The sequence below is a fragment of the Leptonychotes weddellii genome, chromosome 7 (assembly GCF_054177405.1).
Source record: "Leptonychotes weddellii isolate Sample4059 chromosome 7, ASM5417740v2, whole genome shotgun sequence".
NCBI classification, from domain to species: domain Eukaryota; kingdom Metazoa; phylum Chordata; class Mammalia; order Carnivora; family Phocidae; genus Leptonychotes; species Leptonychotes weddellii.
In genome coordinates this window covers 62,159,516-62,181,376 of record NC_138375.1, presented here as the reverse complement: position 1 = coordinate 62,181,376, position 21,861 = coordinate 62,159,516, and the positions used below count along the sequence as shown (strand labels likewise).

The 21,861-nt window shown below is 36.4% G+C and overlaps 1 long non-coding RNA gene and 1 pseudogene across 1 annotated transcript in view; one reads left to right on the top strand and one right to left on the bottom strand.

Annotated features, from left to right (window-relative positions):
* LOC145722628 (uncharacterized) overlaps positions 1 to 12,445 on the top strand; it is a 67,347-nt gene extending 54,902 nt beyond the window's left edge. Inside the window, exon 4 of the long non-coding RNA XR_014147022.1 lies at positions 11,821 to 12,445. This is a non-coding gene — a long non-coding RNA (uncharacterized LOC145722628). The remainder of the gene's footprint in view (positions 1 to 11,820) is intronic.
* Positions 12,446 to 12,773: 328 nt separating this feature from the next.
* On the bottom strand, positions 12,774 to 14,072 carry LOC102740122 (thioredoxin-dependent peroxide reductase, mitochondrial pseudogene; annotated as a pseudogene).
* Between the last annotated feature and the right edge of the window lie 7,789 nt (positions 14,073 to 21,861).

Below are 21,861 nucleotides of genomic sequence, written 5' to 3'. Positions count from 1 at the left end.
GTGGTGGGGGGTGGGAGGGATGGGATGGCTGGGTGATAGACACTGGGGAGGGTATGTGCAATGGTGAGTGCTGTGAATTGTGCAAGACTGTTGAATCACAGACCTGTACCTCTGAAACAAATAATACATTATATGTTAAGAAAAAAAAAAAGAAGAAGAAGACAGAGGAGGGGAAGAATGAAGGGGGGGAATCGGAGGGGGAGACGAACCATGAGAGACGATGGACTCTGAAAAACAAACTGAGGGTTCCAGAGGGGAGGGGGGTAGGAGAATGGGTTAGCCTGGTGATGGGTATTAAAGAGGGCACGTTATGCATGGAGCACTGGGTGTTATGCACAAACAATGAACCATGGAACACTACATCGAAAACTAATGATGTAATGTATGGTGATTAACATAACAATAAAATTTAAAATAAATAAATAAATAAAATGGGGATGAAGATGATGATGATGGTGATGATGATGATGATCCCTAAGTCATAAATCTATTGAGATGATCATATGAGGTAATAAAAGTAATCACTTAAAGCAATGCCTGGAATATGGTAAATACATAATATATACTAGCTTATGATGATGATGATGATGATACTCAGTTTTCAACCCACTAAGTGCTACAGTTCTAAATGTTTAGTATTAATAAAGTCTTAGAAATTTTGATATCTTTTTTGAATTTAACTGATATTCAAGTATTGGGGGAAAAGTTGATGATGGTGATACAAAAGCTCATAAATTCCAGGATGGACTATGGGTACTATGTATATCGCCACTGACAATTCATTGCATTGATCATAATCCAGGCTGAGAAATATTAGTTTTTGTTGTTGTTTATTCCCCTTAAGTGCCTCCTTATTTGGCCATTTGGCTGCCACTTCAGTTTGGGCAGAATGAGAAAAAGAACAGCAAACAACACACTGTGGGAAAGAAAAGTGAAATTTAAGATAAGGTGGGTTTCTTGGATTATTTAAGAAGTTCAAAGCTCAATATTTCAATTTCATATAAATAAGTTGAATCTGTGAATCATATTAATCTCACTCTGAGTTTTAATATTCTTTCAAGTTATCTCTCTAAAAGCAGACATAAATTGAAATCCAGACTTTATCTGGGAATGATGGAAAATTGGTGCTTTACTTAAAAACTTACAGACTATAAGCTACTTGTGTTCAGAGACTGGGTATTACTCATTTAATAAGTATTAGGTACTCCATTTAAATGACTTCCCAGACACAGAGCAATAATCTAAGTGGTATAGATTCACAGAAAGGCAAAATAAATATCTACTGCTAAGGCCAGAAAAGATGAGGAATGAATCTTGAGTTGTGCTCTAGAGGATGGGTAAGATTTAGATACTTGTAGAGATATGGAGATGGAATTTTTTTTTAAGATTTTTTATTTATTTATTTGACAGAGAGAGACACAGGTGTTCAAACAAGTGAATAATAACATGAAATAAACTCTAAGATAATTCATTTGGTTAACTGCACAAGCAAGAAATTGAAGACATGGAGTCTAAGAATAAAAATCTTATCAAAAATATGATATTTTAAAGGCTTTGGATAGGATAGAAAGGGAGGGGTAGAGAGTTTACAGGAGGAAATGGAGAAACATATTGATTAAATATAGGCTATCAGAGAGTAGGAAGAAAGGAGTGTCTTTGTATCCTTTGTATCCTTGTGTCTTTGGGGTAAATACCCAGTAGTTTCCTTCGCTGTGTAGGAGCTTTTTATCTTAATGAAGTACCAATAGTTCATTTTTGCTTTTGTTTCCTTTGCCTTTGGGACATGTCTAGCAAGAAGTTGCTGCTGCCAACGTCGAAGAGGTTGCTGCCTGTGTTCTCATCTAAGATTTTCCCATCTCACATTTAGGTCTTTCATCCATTTTGAGTTTAACTTTGTGCATGGTGTAAGAAAATGGTCCAGTTTCATTCTTCTACATGTGGCTGTCCAATGATGATTTATTTTTTTATTTTTTTATTCTTATATTAATCCCCATACATTACATCATTAGTTTTAGATGAAGTGTTCCATGATTCATTGTTTGTACCAATGATGATTTTTAATGAGGTTTATCCTTAATTCTTTTAAGAAGATGGGTCCTCTGTTTCTAAATTTATCAAGACATTTTAGTTGATGGATATTTTCTGTCTGTAGGAATTCTTGGATCAGTATTTCCATTTGCTTATTATTTGAGACAAATAGCACTTACTTTAATTAGTCAAAATCTATCTCATTTACATTTCAAATAGTCTTTCTTTGAGTTATCTGAAAAAGTTTCTGTTCACCTTATCCATCTTATTAATTGAGGTATCTTAGTTTCTGGTCTTAATACCCTTCTCAGGCTATGGCTACTGCACCTGTCCATTTACCATCAAAATTGGGCAAGAGAGTATGAAGAGGAATTCAGGTGGATTATCTAGCCGCAAAACATATTCTTCCCTGTTCTCATTGTGTAAAAGCACTTCTACTTCAATATTTCAGTGTCAATTGCCTCTGCTTGCATGGGGTCTCCTTTAACTGCCAAAATTCTTGGTTGGCCCTGAAGTGTCATTGAGGCATTGGGTCTGCATCTTACTCTGAAATAATTCAGGGAAAAATATTCTTTTTTTCTCTTTTCTATTCTGTAAAGTTGTAATTGTTTCATATATACAGGTAGATTGATAGTTATACACATGTACATATATGTGTGTGTATATATTGATATTAACTATTAATAATTGATATTAAAATCAAATATGCATGTCTTGCAGCCTTCTTTATCTTCTGAGAGTTTGTTTAAATTGTTATTTCTCCCTTAATATTTGTGTAAGCTTATTCTTTTTTCCTTAATATTTGTATAAAATTGTTATTATGTGATAGAATTCACCAGTAAAACTATCTGAGCCTGGAAGTTACTTCTGAGTAAGGTTATTGGTTTTGAATTCAATTCTTTTCTTTTTTCTCCACTGAATTCAATTTTTTAAAAATTGGTATATAGCTATTTAAATTATATATCTCCTATTGTGTCAGTTTTGGTAGTTGTTTCTCAAGAAATATGTCCAATTCATCTTAGTTTTCAAATATTTATATTTTAAATTTCTGCAATGATATCCTTTTATTCATTCATATTTCTTATTTTTACCTTTTCTCTGTGTTAGTGAAGTTTCAATCACAAAACAAAACCACTATGAATATTATAGAATAAGTGACTTATTCCCCAAGGCAATCATAGGAGATTAGAAAAATAAGAGCCCCAAAAGGTCTATTAATGGGTCAGAGAAAGCTCATTAAGCAGCTGAGTCCACCCTCCTGAAGAACTGTCATAATTAGACAATTTGGAGCTTGCAAGAGAATTTAGGGAGTCAGGAACTTCTAGCTGCCAGATCTGATGACCCTCAGAAAGTAATGGTTGCTGCTTCACTTCTGTCTTCCAAATTTTGTGCAAAATTCTCAGATGGCCAACTCTAACTCAAAGCCATATATGGAAAGAAATTATAGGAAATGTTACCACCTGGATTTATAGGCATTAATGATCCTATTGCCGGTGGCAAATGGAATACTAATAGTCCATTGCATGCAGTAGTAAAATAGTGACTTAAATTATTACCTACATTTGCCCATGATCAAATGACTATCGATTGCAGCTTCAGGTGGCTGAATTATTGTTCCCATCGGGGATTTTTTTTATTTTTATTGAGAGAGAGACAGAGTGGGGGGGGAGGCAGAGAGAGATGGAGAGAATCTCAAGCAGACTCTGAGCTTAGCACAGAGCCTGACGTGGAGCTTGATCTCAGGACCCTGAGATCATGACCTGAGCCAAAACCAATAGTCAAACACTCAACTGACTGAGCCACCCAGGCGCCCCCCATCAGATATTTTAATGGATATAAGAAATATAGTAGGGTTGGTTGATGATTTCTAAATGCTTGTGAGAACTTGAAAAAAGAAAATTATATTCTCAGGACTTTATATTTCCAGACTCTACTCTTGCTACTTGTCTCCCCTCTCTATATCCACACCTATAGCTTCATGAGGAGCTCTGTGATCTGAGAAAAAAAACTTCAAGACTGGTTATAGATGGTTCTGGATTATATGCTGGCTTTTCCTGATGTGGACAGTTATGGCATGTGGAAGAACTCTTCCAAATAAGTACAGATTGTAAACATATTTGTCCCATGCAAATGCTCACCAAATACTCATTTTAGCAAAGATGAATCTTAATAACCTGACAAGATGGACAAGAAGGACAAGATGATCTGTTTTGTATATATAAATCAGGCTCATTCCCAAGCCATCCCTGTACTTGATAAGTGAGCTCATAAATAAATTGGCCATGCAAGCAGGGTTAGGAGTTATGCACAGACTCATCAAATGATTTTCCACTCACTAAGCCTGTCTGGTTAGAGCCACATTGACTGGCTGCCAATACCAGAGATCAACATTGCATCATTCATCATGGGAACCAGTCAGTAACCAGTCAGTTACCAGTGGCAGATTAATTACATTAGACCATTGTCATCATAAAAAGGGGGGGCAGTACTTTGCTCTCACTGGAGTGAATATTTATTCTGGGAAGTATTTGCCTTCCCTGACCACATTATTTCTCCCAAAACCATCATCCACAGTTCTACAGAATGTCTACTGTTCCACACAGAATTCCTTCTAACCATGGAACTCATATTTCAGCAACTGAAATATGGCAATCAGCCCATGCTAAGGGAACTTATTTGTCTTACCATGTTCCCTGTCACTCTAAAGCAGATGACCTGAGTCAACAGCGAAACTTACCTTTAATGTTACATTACTCATCTGAAGGTAGCCCCATCTTACTTCTCTGGCTAATTATGAGATTTTTTCTCTTTATTTTTTTTGTTTTCAGCAATTCCACGTTATATTTCTAGGTGTGGATTTCTTTTTATTTGCTTTGCTCTTTATTTTTGGCCTCGAATTTGCATACTGATATCTTCCATCATTATTAGGAATTCAACAGCCATTATTTCTTTAAATATTGCCTCTTCCCCGTACAATTTCTCCTATACCTCTTGGACTTCAATTAAATATATATTAGATCTTTATATTTTATATTCTATGTTTTTTGCTCTCCCTCTCCTATTTTCTATCTTTTTTTCTCTCATTACTGCATCTTCCATAGTGTCTTCTGACTCTGTTGTTGTTTTGCTATTGTTGGTATTCCTCCTGTATTTCTGAGAGTCATCTTAAATCTATGATGGAATAAAGTGGAATAAAGTACATAATCACATTTCCTTGTTTCACAATATCTTCCAAATTATTGTTGCTTTCCCCTGTATTTCTGTGAATTTTAACTGAAAAGAAAAGAAGATAAAAAGGACAAAATGGCAGCAGCTTAAAAGATGGCAGTGTCAGCTTACACATACACATAAGTATGTGAAGGAAAGCAAAACAGATCAAAAATGACAAAAAGGAAGCAGTAACTTGACATATGGTAATGTTATCTTACTCATCACTATGAGTAGGGCAGGAAAATTTTTAAAAAAATAAAGATCAGAAGGCACTAAAAAGGAAGGAAAAACTGGAAACACAGCAATTTTATCTTACTCAGTGTATAGTGAGTGATACAGATTTTACATAATTGTTCTACAGTAATTGAGTCAGAAAAAATATTAAAATGGGTGTTTTGTTTTTAAATTTCTACTCACAATTACAGTATCTGTGATGGTTTATGTTGTGCACTTCTCATTTCCTGCCAAGTGCTTATTTGAATCATCGACAATTTACTGCTACCTTCAACAATAGGAGTACGCAGGTGATAGCACACTGAGGACAGTATAATGATATAAACATATTCAACAGATAATAATGATGTAAGAACATGTATTTTTTTTAATTATTATATCAGGTACTTCACCTTAATGATCAGTAACATGCCTGAGGTATGTTTTCATGAGCACTGAGAAAAAAGAGCTTTCTTCGTCACCTTGCCTTCAGCATCTTCCCCTCATATTAAAGCAAATAGTATAGTGGTTAAATGTTGTAGTTTTTAGACTGACTGAAATGGGTAGATGTTTAAATCTATTGTTTACTATCCATGTTATTTCACCTCTTTGAGCTCTAACTTCTTAACTGGCAAAATGAAAATAAAATCTTCACTTATGTTATAGATTTCACTGTGTTCCCCTAGTGAGAAAACACACATACAGCACTTAGCAAGAGTTCTTGACCCCTACTAAATGTCACAATAATTATAAGCTGCCACTATAATCTCCTGCAGGGGCTGGCTGCCAGGTAAGGATAGACCTGTATGAAAGGAAAAATTGAATTTTACTCAAGGTAAAGGAGACTAGGGAGCACAAGGACTTCCAAGGTTACAAATGTTATGAAGTCCCTGAATATCTAAAGATGTCACATGCCCAGGGTTACAAGAGGACCTAGTCCTACCTCACACCATACCCGAATCTTTTCCCAAACCCAACGATTTCATTCAGGGCTGCATAATACTTGAGCTTCCACATAAAACAAAAATAAAACAAAACAAATGATCATAGGGGAAAAGAAGAGAGGCAAACCAAATAACAGACTTTTAACCATAGAAAACAAACTGATAGTTACAGGCGGGCGGGGTGGGGGGGATGCGGAGATGGGTTAAATAGGTGATGGTATTAAGGAGGGCACTTATTATGTTGAGCACCAGGTGTTGCATGCAAGTGTTGAATCACTAAATTGTATACCTGAAACTGATATTACACTGTAGGTTAACTAACTGGACTTTAAATAAAATCATTTAAAAAAGGAAGCATATAAAAAGAGCCATATACTTTAAAAAAAAATAGAAGAGAGCAGGATATAGGAGAAATTCTGGAAAAGAGGCAAGTGGATAAAATTAGGACTGATTCTATAAGAGGATGGAAAACAATACAGAACAAAAACATTTCAAGACTTTCTGCTGATAGAGGAAAATAATGACAATGATTCAAGATTGGGTATTAAAATCCATGGACAAGATTAGGGTAGAGTTAGGTTGTATGCATTTATAAGAGGGTGTATAAGAGAGAAATAAGGATATACGGTCAGCTCTAGGCTTGTTAATAAGAGTGCCTGTTTTTCCTGTAATTTGAGGAACTAATGTAAAAGATCATAATAAATACAATAGCTACACAGATTATTGAATAATATATCATCTCACTGTGGCCCTTCTATTTATCAATAAAGAAGGCTCCATACAGGCATAGGAATAATAAAAGTAATATCAAGGAAATTGTGATAGAATTTCTGGTTCATTAACTATTTTGAATAGCTGGGTCAAGTTTAGATCTATCCCAATCTGCCCCAGAGTCAAGATGACTGCAAGTTAATGGTTTTCAACATAAGGTTTAAATAAGGAATTAAAGTTTAAGTCTATAGAAATCCTCAAAATAGATTATTTACTTGAGCCAGTTAATGGAAATGTTGCTAAATATAAAGTTTGAATCTTTATTTTAAAGATTTATTTTAGAGATAGAAAGAGAAAGAGCAGGGGGAAGGGGCAGATGGAGAGGGTGAGAGAGAGTCTTAAGCAGACTTCTCACTGAGTGAGGACCCCAACACAGGGCATGGAGCCCCACATGGGACTCAATCTCACCACCCTGAGATCATGACCTGAACCAAAACCAAGAGTTGGACGCTTAACCAACTGCACCACCCAGTAGCCCCTAAAACTTTGAGTCTTTTAAAAGCTTTTTAAGTTAATATAAGTAAAGAATAAATATCTCCTATCAGAGAAATTCTCAGCAAATAGAAATTTTTAAAAAATGATTATAGCCATGCAATCTAAGGATTTTTTCTCTTTACTAGATTAACATCTTATCTCCAAACTTCTTAATATTCACATATTTCAAATTTATAAAAAGTAAATTATATGTGTGGAGGCAAGAGTATTATACATTTGTAGGTAGTGGAAATGACCATGTATTTACATTGAATCCCCCAAAATATTTCACCATCAAAATAGAGGCTTCATGGCATGCCTGGGTGGCTCAATCAGTTAAGCATCTGCCTTCGGCTCAGGTCATGATCCCAGAGTTCTGGGATCTGCTCAGTGGAAGGCTGGCTTCTCCCTCTGCCTGCCACTCCCCCTGCTTGTGCTCTCTCTCTCCCTCTCTGTCAAATAAATAAAATCTTTTTTAAAAAAACAAAGTTTCTAAAAGACTAGATCTTAAATGTTTTCACCACAAAAAAAGAAATAATAACTATGTGAGGTCATGGAGGTATTAGCTAAGAGTATGGTGGTAATCATATTGCAATATATAAATGTAGCAAAAAACATGCTGTACACTTTAAACTTACACAATGTTATGTCAATTATATATCCATTTTTTAAAAATCTCCAAATCATAAAAAAGATCAGTAAAATTTGAAATTTCTATATGACAAACAATACCATAAACAAAACAAAAAAGCAAGCCATGGGATGCCTGGATGGCTCAGTTGGTTAAGCGGCCAACTCTTGATTTCAGCTCAGGCCATGATCTCAGGGTTGTGAGATCAAGTCCCATGTCGAGCTCTGTGCTGGGCATGGAGCCTGCTTAAGATTCTCTTTCTGTCTCTCTGACCATCCCCACCCCCTCTCTCTGTCTCTCCGTTTCTAAAAAAAAAAAAAAAAGAAGCAAGCCACTGACTAGAACAAGATATTTAAAAATATGTAACTGCCAATAAATTAGTATTAAAGTACATTTTTTTAGAAAAATAATGAAAAGCAAGCAATCTAAAGAAAATGATCAAAATATGTGAAATGTAATTCACAATAAACAAAAACCAAATGGCCAATGAAGATTTTCAAACACAGTGTCATAAAAATCACAACCACACTGAAGTTCTATTCCACATCAATCAGAATTGACAAAAACGAATAAATCTAATAACAAGTATCAGTTAAGTATGTGAAGAAACAGATTCCCATATCCTGATGACAGAAATGTAAGTTGGTGGGGCGCCTGGTTAAGCATCTGCCTTCAGCTCAGGTCATGATCCCAGAGTCCTGGGATCAAGTCCCACATCGGGCTCCCTGCTCAGCAGGAAGCCTGCTTCTCCCCCTGCTTTTCCCCCTGCTCGTGCTTTCTCTCTCTCTCTCAAATAAATAAATAAAATCTTTAAAAAAGAAAAAAAAAAGAAATGTAAGTTGGTATAAACCCTTTGGAGAATTATTTGGTTATACTTATTAAAGTTAGTATGTGCATACCCTATGATCTAGCAATTCTGCTACTATGTATCTGAACTTAGAAAAATCCTCACAAAGAAAATATTTACTAGGATATTCATAGCAACACCGTTCATAATAGCCAAAAAAAATTGATAAATCCTATTTGTCCTTCCATAGGGTACAGAATAAACTTTTTTTTTTTACAGTGGAAAACTATGCAGTAGTTTAAATATATTAAATGATTCTACATGTATCACCATCAGTAGCTCTCTCAAAGTAATTTTGATTTTAAAAGTCAAATTGCTGAAATAAGCAGTATAATACCATTTTTAAAATTCTTGATTCAAAAAATAATTTCTTTGCCTTGTTTACAAAGACAAATATTTACAGTTATTGTTCAAAAACATGCAAAGCCATGAACTATGATATCAGGGTGGTAATAAAGTTGTGAGGCACAGCAAAGGAGAACATGTATTGTTAACATTTAATTTATTAAAAAGAAATCTGAAGCAAATATGTCAACATATTAACAGTTAATTTAAGCATTAGCTGTATATTTGCTAAATATATTAGCTTCTGCATTTGTCATATGTTCATAATTGATTCTCAAATAAACATTAGAAAGATTGTGCAACAAAAGAGTCAAATTCTTGACCCAAAAGATCTTTCTGGAATCAAAGAACTTAAAGAAAATGTGTTGTTCTCTTTAATCTATGAAGAGGAGAGATACGCGGGCTTAGAAAAAAAACTGATAGGTAATGGGATTAAAAATCCACTGACAGCCTTGCTACTTTGACATATTAGTAACTAATGTGCTGAGCTTCCTTGCAACTTGCTCAGGCACTTCACAGTTTACTTGTTCCTTTGGGTATCTTTTCATACTCATGTGCTCTTAAGCATTTCTAAGGCAACATAGAATTCTATTTTAAATTTTTTAATTTGAGTATTGTTGATACCCAATGTTACATTAGTTTCAGGTGTACAACATAGTGATTCAACTTCTCTATAAATCATGCTATGCTCACCACAAGTATGTTTCAAATTTAAAAAAAAGAGCTAAACGGATGAAAACATTATCTCTATGGGTACGCTCCGCAAATCTGAAAGCCACAGTGAAGTAAATCTTCACCTGTTGCCTGCAGGTGAGAGCTGTCTAAAACTGTCACAGCTTTAGAAAATGTCTGTTTCTAGAGATGTTAGTGCCTTAGACTCCTGTAATCTGTTGGTTGACATAGGCCACCAATATACTTGTGATAATATTTAAACATAAAATAAAAAGCAAAGAAAAAATTTTAAATGACCTCATAGATCTCAAAAATCAAATGCAAGAAGAAATCAAAGAAACGTGAATGTTTTAAATCATGAAAATGTAAAAAGTATATGTAACTGAGAAGTCAGGTAGAGGAGGAGTCAGCTGTTACATCTAAAGTAGCAATGCCAACAGAAGTATGTTAGCCACATGTGTAATTTTAGATTTTCTAGTAGCCACATTAAAAAGAAACTGGTGAAATTAATTTTAGTGATATATTTTATTTAGCCCAATATATCCAAAATATTATCATTTCAGACCATATGATCAATATAAAAACTATGAATGAGTTATTTCACATTTCTTCTGAAACTCTGAAATCAAATGTGAATTTTGCACTTAGAGCACATCACTAGACACATTTCAAATGCTTACCAGCTACCTGTGGCTAGTGGCTGTTTACTGTATACATAACTATATAACTGTTTGAAAGATTACCTCAGGAAATCAAGGATTAAACATATTATGACAATTATAAAAACAAACACTAGAAGATCTAAAAAATGGAAATTGGACATGTAATATTTTTACCTAGTTGTTGAGCTTTTGTATTAAATTGACATTCTTACTAAATACTTATCCAGTATAATATGTGTATGAGAAACTTTCATTTATTTTGATGATGCTTTTTTTCTGAATAGTTTCTTTGGCTATTTTAAGATAATATCTATATTTGAGGGGGGTGTCAAACATTCAAGAACTTATGGAACACATGACATCATAAACTACATTCATTACATTTAAAATGGGTGTATTTCATTACATGTAAATAATATCTTATTTGAAAAAGTGCTTTAAAATATAAAGAAAATAGAAAAAGAATTGACACCTTTAAAACACTAATATACCTCTTTAAGATCTTTTGCATTTGTTGTTTCTTATGCCTAGAACATGTTGCTCCCACTTTCTTCTGGTTTTTACTCAAATGTAACCTTTATATAAAGCCTTCCTTGGCTACCTAATCTAAAATGGCCAATGCTCCTACAAGCCGTATCCTTACATGCCTTATTTCTTAATTACCTACTATTTCCATTTAACATACTACATATTGTGTTATTTATCTCAAGTATTGTTTGCTGTCCCTCAAGAATGTAATGTCTATAAGGGCAGGGATTTTATTTTTGGCCAATTAGCCTACTCTCCTAGCTCCAGAGTCTAGAATTGTGTCCTGTATCTGATACTGAATATATACATGTTGAATTTGTGAATGAATTCACACAGTTTTTCTATTACTCTATTTTAATAGTTCATTTATTCATTCAACAAAACTTAATTATGTCCCTTTTAAGCATTGTACTAAGCACTGGAAAGTTGGGGCTTGGATGCAAATATAAGAATAATTTATTTATTATTTATTATTTATTTATTTATTTTTTAAAGAAAGGCAGACTGCCACATGCAGCACCTCATTTGGATGTGTCTGGAGTCTTGGAAGCTTGACTACCCTACGTTCTCCTACAAATGGACCTTGAGAGCTTGTTTGGAGGTCTAGCAGGAGAGCGCAGCTACTCGTATACGCTTGACCGAAGAACGGTACTCCTCTATCGGGGAAGGTCGTCCTCTTCGACCGAGCACGCAGCTTCGGGAGGGACGCACATGGAGCAATGAGGGAGAAAGGAGACACCCGCCTAGCCAGCCAGATCAGCCGAATCAACCTGGCGATCAATGGGGTGACAGATGTCGCAGCCAGATCGCCCTCACATCCAAATATAAGAATAATTTAAACCAGGGGTTGGAAATCTATAGTTCACTGGCCAAATCCAGCCTGTAACCTGATTTTATAAAGTGTTATTGAAACATAGCCACACTAAGTCATTTATGTGTTGTCTATGGCTGCTTTCACACTACAATAGCAGAATTGAGTAGCTATGACTGAGACCAGACAGTAAGGCCCTCAAAGCTGAAAATATTTTTCAGCAAAAATATTTGCAAAGAGGATAATTCACTTCAACTTCTAGTCTTTCTGTTTGCAGATCAAATTTTGAAGGCCCTGATTACTGTGATAGCATTTTTAGCAAATAAATATCTGGGGTTTACTATGAAATGAAGCTTTGAATACATCAAACTAGAAGTCACATACTTTCTTACTGACTTTATTCTAACTGAATATATAGTCGAACATTTCTTTTGATGTATATTTTTTAAAATGTTTTATTATGTACTTTGCATTGAGCACTTCAGAAAAGAAAATTATTACAATGATTTCAAAATGCAATTTCTGGATTCAATAAATATCCTTTATAACTACAACCAATCAATATCTAGAATTGTATGTAGACCCTATGTCAGCTAACAGGTAAAATAACTATATTAATCTCAGGGATGAGAAACATGCATGATCACTTGTCACTTTGCCACCGCGTTTTTTTAAAAACATGATTCACATTTGTTTCAAGTACATATACAACCATTGCAAGAGTTGAATTAGACCACTGAGGTTAGCACCTTAAAACTATGTAGGATTATGATCTTTGTTCCCTTAAAAGAAAACTCAGTTTAGTGCAAAGAAATTCTAGAAGAAACTTTCAGGACCCTTGATCAGAAGCTTCGGTACTTTGCTGTACTACTCTGGTGTACATTAAAGTTCAAGAAAGGCCAAGAAAGAATGGTTCCTCTTCCCATTGACGGCACAATCCAAAGAATATGTGAACTAGCATTCTATAAACTAGCTAGCCATCAAGAGTTATCAATAAAGGACACTTTATGTGTGTGAGTACATTTAAAAGCCTTAGCCAATGTTACAAAAAGAAAACATTTAGAGTATTATTTATGAATACAAGCATAATTGGTGTTTTGTCTTCTATAAATAATCATCTTTGAAATGCTAAAAGTGAGTTCCACCTGTGGCTCTTTCCTGATGTGAGAAGCTATGGGTACACATGGGATGATCTACTGATTTACCTTCTCAAAGTATTCTTTGGAAGCAGTTGGATGTGGCTTGATTGTAGGAGAATCTGGGGTCCAGTTTGCTGGGCAGACTTCTCCATGGGTTTCCACAAAGTGGAACACCTTCACCAGGCGGGGGGTCTCTTCCACACTTAGGCCCACGGGGAGATCATTGACACTCAAATGCTTGATGATTCCACTGGGGTCAATGATGAAGAGACCTCTTAGAGCAACACCCAGGTCTTCTAACAGCATGCCATAGTCTCAAGAAATCTGTTTAGTCAAATCTGACAAGAGTGCGATGTTCATGTGGCCCAAACCACCATTCTTCCTTACTGTGTTGATCTAGGCAAGACAGATGAAGTGGGAATCCACTGAAACCACAACTTCACAGTTCACATCATGAAATTCGTTGACTTTGTCACTAAAAGCACCAATTTCTGTAGGACACACAAAGGTGCAGTCCAAAGGATAGAAGAAAAGCACCAAGTATTTCCTCCTAAAGTCACCAAGGCTTAGGTCTTTGAACTCCCCATTGATAATGGTGGTGACCTTAAAATAGGGCACATGCTGGGTGACGGCAGGAGCATGGTATGAGGAACTGGTGTTAAAAGTGAATTTTGCTTGACCAGAACCAGACTACAATACATTTGTCAGCAGGTTCTTCAGAAAGCAGCAGGTCTAAGGGCTGCAGAGGCCTTACTTATAATGTAAAAAGAAATGCCCTGACTTTCATATTCAAACATTCGAACTGTCTACCGTTGAAAATCTTTCTGGGGTGCCTGGGTGGCTCGGTCGTTAAGCGTCTGCCTTCGGCTCAGGTCATGATCCCAGGGTCCTGGGATCGAGCCCTGCGTAGGGCTCCCTGCTCAGGGGGAAGCCTGCTTCTCCCTCTCCCACTCCTCCCTGCTTGTGTTCCCTCTCTCACTGTGTCTCTCTCTGTCAAATAAATAAATAAAATCTTTAAAAAAAAATCTTTCTGTACAGGAATTTGAGGGGCAAACTGCATTTGCAAGGTAATAAAGAATCCCCCCTTCAAGTGTTTATTTCCATCATGTAACAGCTCCCATTTTACTATTACCCTCCTCCTCTTTGGTTTGTGTGTGTGTGTGTGTGTGTGTGTGTGTGTGCTTCCTCATGAAAACTTAAGAATGAATCGGTTGTTAGGCAACATACCGGCTGAATGAACATCGGTTTACGTCCAGCCAGTTGTCCCCATCGTTAAGTGAGAAAAATGATCCTGGCATTGGTGGTGGTGGTGAATCAGCCAGTTAACTGGAGGTCTGACTAAACAGTGATCTGAAACTCACTATGTGCATATACACAATCTTTTTGCTCAACAAAAAGTTTTGCAAAAGAAACATTATTTTTCATTTTCAAAAGAAAGCTACATCTTTTTGAGTAGTAGGAGAAACCCATTTAAATCCACAGATGATATGAATCATTCAGGCTTTCTTTTTACAAGCTAGTGTAAAGAATAAGTAAAGTCAATTGCCAAAGTTAGAGAAATCTTGGCCTTTTTTCTGGGCATGAGCCACCCTTCTTCAAATCTTTTTAAGGACTCAATTTTTGGAGGGGGTTTCACAGAGAGCTGATTAGAAGGTATAGAAAAGGAGGAAACTGTTTTGAGACAAAATTACTTAGTCAGGGAGGGGAATTGTTCTTTCAGTAAAAATCTGAAATAATATTACTAATAAGACTTTTTTTGTTGTTGTCAGAGAGAGAGCATGAGCAGGGGAGGGGCAGAGGGAGAGAGGGAATCCTAAGGAGGTTTTCACTCCCAGTGCAGAGCCCAATGCTGGGCTTGATCTCACAACCCTGAGATCATGACCTGAGCCAATATCAAGCGTTGAATATTTAACTGACTGAGCCACCCAGGGGCCCCATATTACTAACAAGACTTTTAATGAAGTACAGTAAAAAATAGAGTGGGCAAATTAACATACTAATACTCATTTTTTTAAATTATGTTCAGTTAGCCACTGTATAGTACATCATTAGTTTTTGATGTAGTGTTCAATAATTCATTAGTTACGTATAACACCCAGTGCTCATCACAGCACGAGCCCTCCTTAATACCCATCACCCTGTTACCCCCTCCTCCCCCTTCCCTCCACTCTGAAACCGTCAGTTTGTTTCCCAGGGTCCATAATCTCCCATAGTTCATCTCCCTCTCTGATTTATCCCCCTTCAGATTTCCCTCCCTTACCCTATGGTCCTCCATGCTATTCCGTATGTTCCACATATGAATGAAACCATATGATAATTGTCTTTCTCTGCTTGACTTACTTCACTTAGCATAATCCCCTTTAGTTCCATCCATGTCGATGCAAATGGTGGGTATTCGTTGTTTCTGTTCAGGGATCATTTCTATAGTTTGTTAATACTCATATATTCTTTTGTGTGTGTTTGTGTTTCTTACCAGAAAATATTTCTGCTAAATGCTATCTAATATCTGTACAATTTAAAATCTTTAATTATTATGTTGTAATTACCAATAAAAAAATAATTTGTCAACTCCATGAAAAACTGAACATCTCTAATTTCAAAATTTATCTTCCACAAAGCAAAAATTGCCTGAAATTTCACCATCAGAAGTTCATTCTTTCCCATCTTATTTATTTTATAAATTTAATTCACAATGTTGTCCCTCAAAGTTCCTCCGCCAGAATCACCCATTTCAGCTAATTGAAATCATCTAGGCATCCAAGTTATAAAACTCTGCACTACTCTTTTTAATCATTTCACCTTTATGATATACTATACTTCTAAACTCTATGAATTATTCTCTCTTCTCCATCAGGATTTTCATTACCCAATTCAGTCTCCTTAAAGATGCTCAAATGGATCACTACAATGATCTCATAACTATTCTCATACTTACCAGACAACCCTTATCCAATAACTCATGCTGCTTCCAAACTGCCCATCTACCATGGACTTAATCAGGACATCTTGACATTAAGGATACAAGAAAATAATAACAACAACAAAAAAATGTAAAAAGACAGATGGTTCCTGACATTACCTACAGAATAAAAATTTAAAAATCCTCACCAAGTGATTGAAGATGGTATGGAAAGAACATTGGTTTTATACCATTGTTGTAGTATTTATTTGCTTTTTAATCTTACAGAAATTATTCAAATTCTCAGAGTCTTAATTTCTTTATAAAGGCTAGTAATACCTACCCAAGAAAGTTGCGATCTTAGTAAAATAAGACTATTCACATGAGACTGTTAGTAGAGCAGAAAATCTAGAAATCAGTTTTTCTTCTTTCTTTTCTCAGTATATTCCCAAACTGCTTTTTAGATCCACCTGCCAAGCCAAACCCCTTGCAATCCAAACTCTAACATTCCAATTTCCCACAAACATATGCACATCTGTATCTCATTTCTTTTGCCTGGAATTCGTCACATCTCTTAGTCTTCTTCACTCAGTCACCTTCTGCTCATCTTTCAAAACTTACATCAGGTATTACTTATGGGACAATTTCCTTCAGCCACCTGCAATTTCCTTCAGCCACCTGCACTTTCCTTCAGCCACCTGCACTTTCCTTCAGGTGGGACAATTTCCTTCAGCCACCTGCACTTTCCTTCAGGTGGGACAATTTCCTTCAGCCACCTGCACTTCCCAATCAGAAGAGATTTCTGAGCCCTCTAGGCTAACAATACCACATTTCCATGTTTTCACACGCTTTTTGTCAAGAACTGTAAACGATGTGAATTTTTATCTACTCTCAAGCTGACAGGTTAGTCTGTCACATTTTCATGCTGGCAAAAGACAAGAGAATCCTGTACTAGAGACAACAGACTTTGTTAATCACAGCACAGCAAGCAGCATGAGTTGGTTTTCCTTTCTTCCCAAGTCCCATGGTGTGGAGGGAGAGGGGGCCTGGGTGGATGAAGAGCATGCAGTGGAACCCTGAGCTTAGAGAACCTGAATCTGTTAATGAGCTGGGAACAAACCTGCCAATGTTTGCCCCAAAGGGAAGCATCTTTATTATACTGGACAAACAACAAACCTGCACTTGGCTCTGCAAGGAGAGGCTAAAGCTTTTACTCTACAAATATCTGTATAAAAGTAAAGTAGAATGAAAGAGCAATTAGTTATGCTTGCATATTTTGCAGAAACCTGAGAGTCTCATGGAGAACTGTATCCCTACACTTTCATGGGAGCTTCCCCTTTGTTTCCAAGTTGGTGGTAGAGAAGGAGGATGCACATTGGACAGTGTCCTATTCCCAGTAGGAACCAAGTGCCCATAAAATGGGCATCTGCTATATGTTTCAGAATAGAAAATCTCCAAAGAGGAGTAAACCAAGGTGAAAATCCAAAGTAAGTAAGGTAAGCCCAAATTCTAGGATAATTCTAAATATACATATTTTTTTCTCTTTAACAGAAGTGACTGTAAATTATTTAACTCTATATTTTTTAGTTTTGTAAGGTTTATGATATAAATAAAATCACAAAACTCAAAAATTTTCTTTGTTTTTGGTTCAAAAAGTACAGGCCTTATAGTTACCAAAAATTCATCTAAAAACTATAAAAAGTAGCTATATCTTAATAGGTATCTACTGTGAGCCTCACTCTTTATCTACACAATTAATCCTGATGCCAACCACATGAGGAAATTTCTATATTCCAAAGTTTTGGATTGATTGGTTAAGTGGCTTACCCAAAGTGACAGAACTAATAAGTGGAGGACATATTTTTTTTTTTAAGCTAATCTATTTGGTTCCAAATTCTATGAGCTAAACTCCCCTATATGAATTCTCCTCCAAGCTGACTCCTCTTAGCTCCACTAGCAGCCAAGACTGCAGAACTAAGTGAATTGGAGTTAATTCTGGAGGTTTGCCCAGACTCAGGTCCGGGGGTGACTATATCGATAGTGCTAAGCGGGAGCCACCAAGTGCAGAGAAAGAAGAGCACCTAAGTCTCACTTCACCCGCCGTCCAATTTTGGCTGGAGTCTGTCCTAATTGTAGGTATACTGGAACACAGTGGTTTCCTTTTCACTTCATAGGAAGGTTGAAGCAGCCTCTCTTTGACGGAAGAGGTGGGGCCACTTAGAAATGCAGAGCAATTTTATAAAGATTTCTATTAACATTTCTATTTCTCAGATTAGCATTGTTCATAAAGCCTCAGATGGTTTCTTTCAATCATCCATTCATCTCTCCGTTGAGCCAACAAATACTTGTGGCTGATAATGCCATAGAACGAAGAGAGGACTCAGTGTAATGGAAGGAATATGAACTTTTAAATCAGACACAGCTTAGTTGGGTCCCTGCCTCCTCTACCATTTATAAGTTTTGTAACCACTCTGAGCCTCCGTTTCATTGTACATAAAGTGAAAATAATAATCCCTATCTCTATCAATGTATAAAGATAAAACCAAAGAACTGTATCAGGACACCTGATAACCTCAGTTGGTTAGGCATCTGTCTTCAGCTCTTGGGGTCCTGAGATCAAGCCCTGCATCAGGTTTCCTGCTCAGTGGGGAGTCTGCTTATCCCTCTCCCTCTGCCCCTGCCCCCACTTGTGGTCTCTCTCTATATATCCCTCTCTCCCTCTCTCTCAAATAAATAAGTAAAATACCTAAAAAAAAAAAAAAGAACAGTATCAGTTGCCTAACAGAGTGCCCAAACAAGAATGCTATCCCCTTCCTTTCTTTCAGACACTACAAGGCTATGATGTATTAATGTGCTACTCCTGGGAGACTAATGGATATTGAAAATATCATAATGTTATCAGTTTTCATATTCCTTCTACTATTGATGAAAGTGTTCATTGAATTTGGTGTATTGGTCATTGCAGGAACACTGGCAGAGCATTTTCTTTTTTTTGCTCAATCAGATAACCTTTAGCTTAGTCGCTAGTAAGAATACTATTAGATGCTCAAGCAGAATGCTCCTGTGCCTTTAGCACATATGTCCTGGCTTCAATGACAGTATAAGAGGAAACATGTTTGCATCAGTTAATATTCAAAATAATTACCAAGGCAAAAGCACTTTGAACATGCAGAATTTTCTTCTTCACAAACTCCCAATCTGGTATGATCATGATAGACATGGGGTTAAAGCTAAAACATTGAAGCTTGTGCTACAGGTTTGCTGTGGAGAGGCAAATAGTTTTGACTTTTGAGCTTTTAACACAAATGTGAAACCTAATATTCTTGTGTCTCCAGTCCTATTCTCACTCCTACCCTTTAAGAAATAAAGTATTACTGACTAGTTAATGTGAGATGCCAAAAATAACACTGTGTAATTACTGATACAAATGGTGTTAACCAGAAAGATGAAAGCATTCTAAATGTCTTCCAAAAAAAAAAAAAAAAGTCATTTAAAGAGTTTGTAATTTACTTGGGGAGAGAATAGAGAAGAACCAGAATGGAAGACAAAATATTCTGCCAGCCATAAAACAGAAAGAAAGTTGGTGCAATGGGAATATAAAAGAAAAACTACTTCCAGCCTGTGATACTAAGAATTTCATCAACATGAACCTGCCCTTCCTAAATCAATAGTAATGACCTGTGGAGATGGTTTTCCGTCTAGCTAGTTTAATTGCCCCCTCTTGTCTTCTTCATTGGCTTCAGCATGATTACAGGAACAGAGAGGAAAACAGTCAGATGGAAACAAGAAAAGGCACAACTCAAGAGAATCAACCTTTTTTGCCCTTTCCAGAGAGAACGGTATTGACATCAGTTACCCTGTGATTTTGCCCAGCCTATCTGTGGCATTTGCCTAGTCTCTCTTAAAGAGTCCGTTTGGTAGTATGCCCTTGAAACCCATATGTGAGTGAAAGCCACTGGCTTTGCAAACCACAGCTCATCTCTTAGCACCTCTCTCTGGTGCTACCAGTTTACCCTGATGGCAGTGCAAGTCCTTTAAAAATGGAACAGCCAATTACCTCCTTGCCTCTACTTTAACACTACTTACAAATGATTTGTTTCCCAATTCTTGTTCTTCTGCTCTAGCCTCTTTCCTTTTTGAGGTAACAGAACTTTATTTTACCCTTTTATTTTGAAATAATTATAGATCCACAAGTATTTGCAATGTAACCTTTACCCAGTTTTCCCACTGTTTCCATCATTCATAATTATAGTATCAAAAGCAGGAATTTGGCATTAACAATGTATGTATACAGAAGTAGCAGATTTTTGCTTTCCTTATTGCTTTTTAAGTGCTTCTTGTGAGACCCACAATTTCTTGCTGTGATTAATCCCCAAGTTGGACAGACAGTGTGCAGAAGTCAAAATGATGCCAGGTGCATTCTGTGTCAATTTTTCTGCGGGCACAAACTTTCCAAGATAAACATGTCTCCAACATCAGGAATCCTTTCTATGTAAACTTTGGCAAGACAGTTAAAACACACACAGTGAATGTAGGAAATGTGGTTTGCTTAGGAAAATCTCAAAATAAGATATTTGGTTAGCTTTTCTGCATTTTAATTGTCATTGTAGCAAATAAGTGTAGATTATAATAAAATTACTTTATTTTACTTTATTGTGGTCACTTTATTTGTTTGTTTGTTTGTTTGTTTATTTATTTATAAGTAGGCTCCATGCTCAGCATGGAGCCCAACATGAGGCTTGAACTCATGACCCAGAGATCAAGATCTGAGCTGAGATCATCGGACGCTTAACCAACTGAGCCACCCAGGCACCCCAAGTATTTTTTTTAAGATCTTATTTATTTATTTGAGAGAGAGAGACAGAGAGCACATGAGAGTGAGCAAGTGTGAGCTGGGGGGGGAGTGGGGAGGGGGCCAGGGAAGGGCAGAGGGAGAGGGAGAAGAAAGCTCAATCCCAGGACCCCAGGATCACGACCTGAGCCAAATGCAGACACTCAACCAACTGAGCCACCCAGGCGCCCTTCCAGTGTATTTTTTTTAAGATTTTATGTATTTTTTTCAAGTACTCTCTACACCCACAGTGGGGCTCGAACTCACAACCCTGAGATCAAGAGTCACATGCTCTACTGACTGAGCCAGCCAGGTGCCCTTATTGTGGTTACTTTATTGTGGAATGCTTTGCAGTTAATAAAACGTCTTTATATCCATTTTCTCATTTTACTTTTAAATTACATTTGTTGAAGAGCATATATTGTTTTTCCTATTTAACAAATATAAAACTGGCTTAGAGACAGTAAAAAAATAAATAGGTGGAATGAGGGAGAAGACATTCAGTGCTATGAGAAAACTGACCTACTCAAGAGCATTTAGCAATTGCATTTTCATCTGAATATAAGCAATCTGCTTAAAAACTGAGGTGGCGTTTAAGTAAACTTTCTCCCTACTACTCTTCCTATGCTATAATAGCAACTTTTGATCTACAAGTAAAATTTCAGAATCTAGCTGAAGACTAAGAAGTAATTAAGAATGACCTCTGTTATGAGAGAAAAACATGTATCATATGATCTCACTGATATGAGGAATTCTTAATTGTAGGAAACAAACTGAGGGTTGCTGGAGTGGGGGTTGGGGTGGGAGGGATGGGGTGACTGGGTGATAGACACTGGGGAGGGTATGTGCTCTGGTA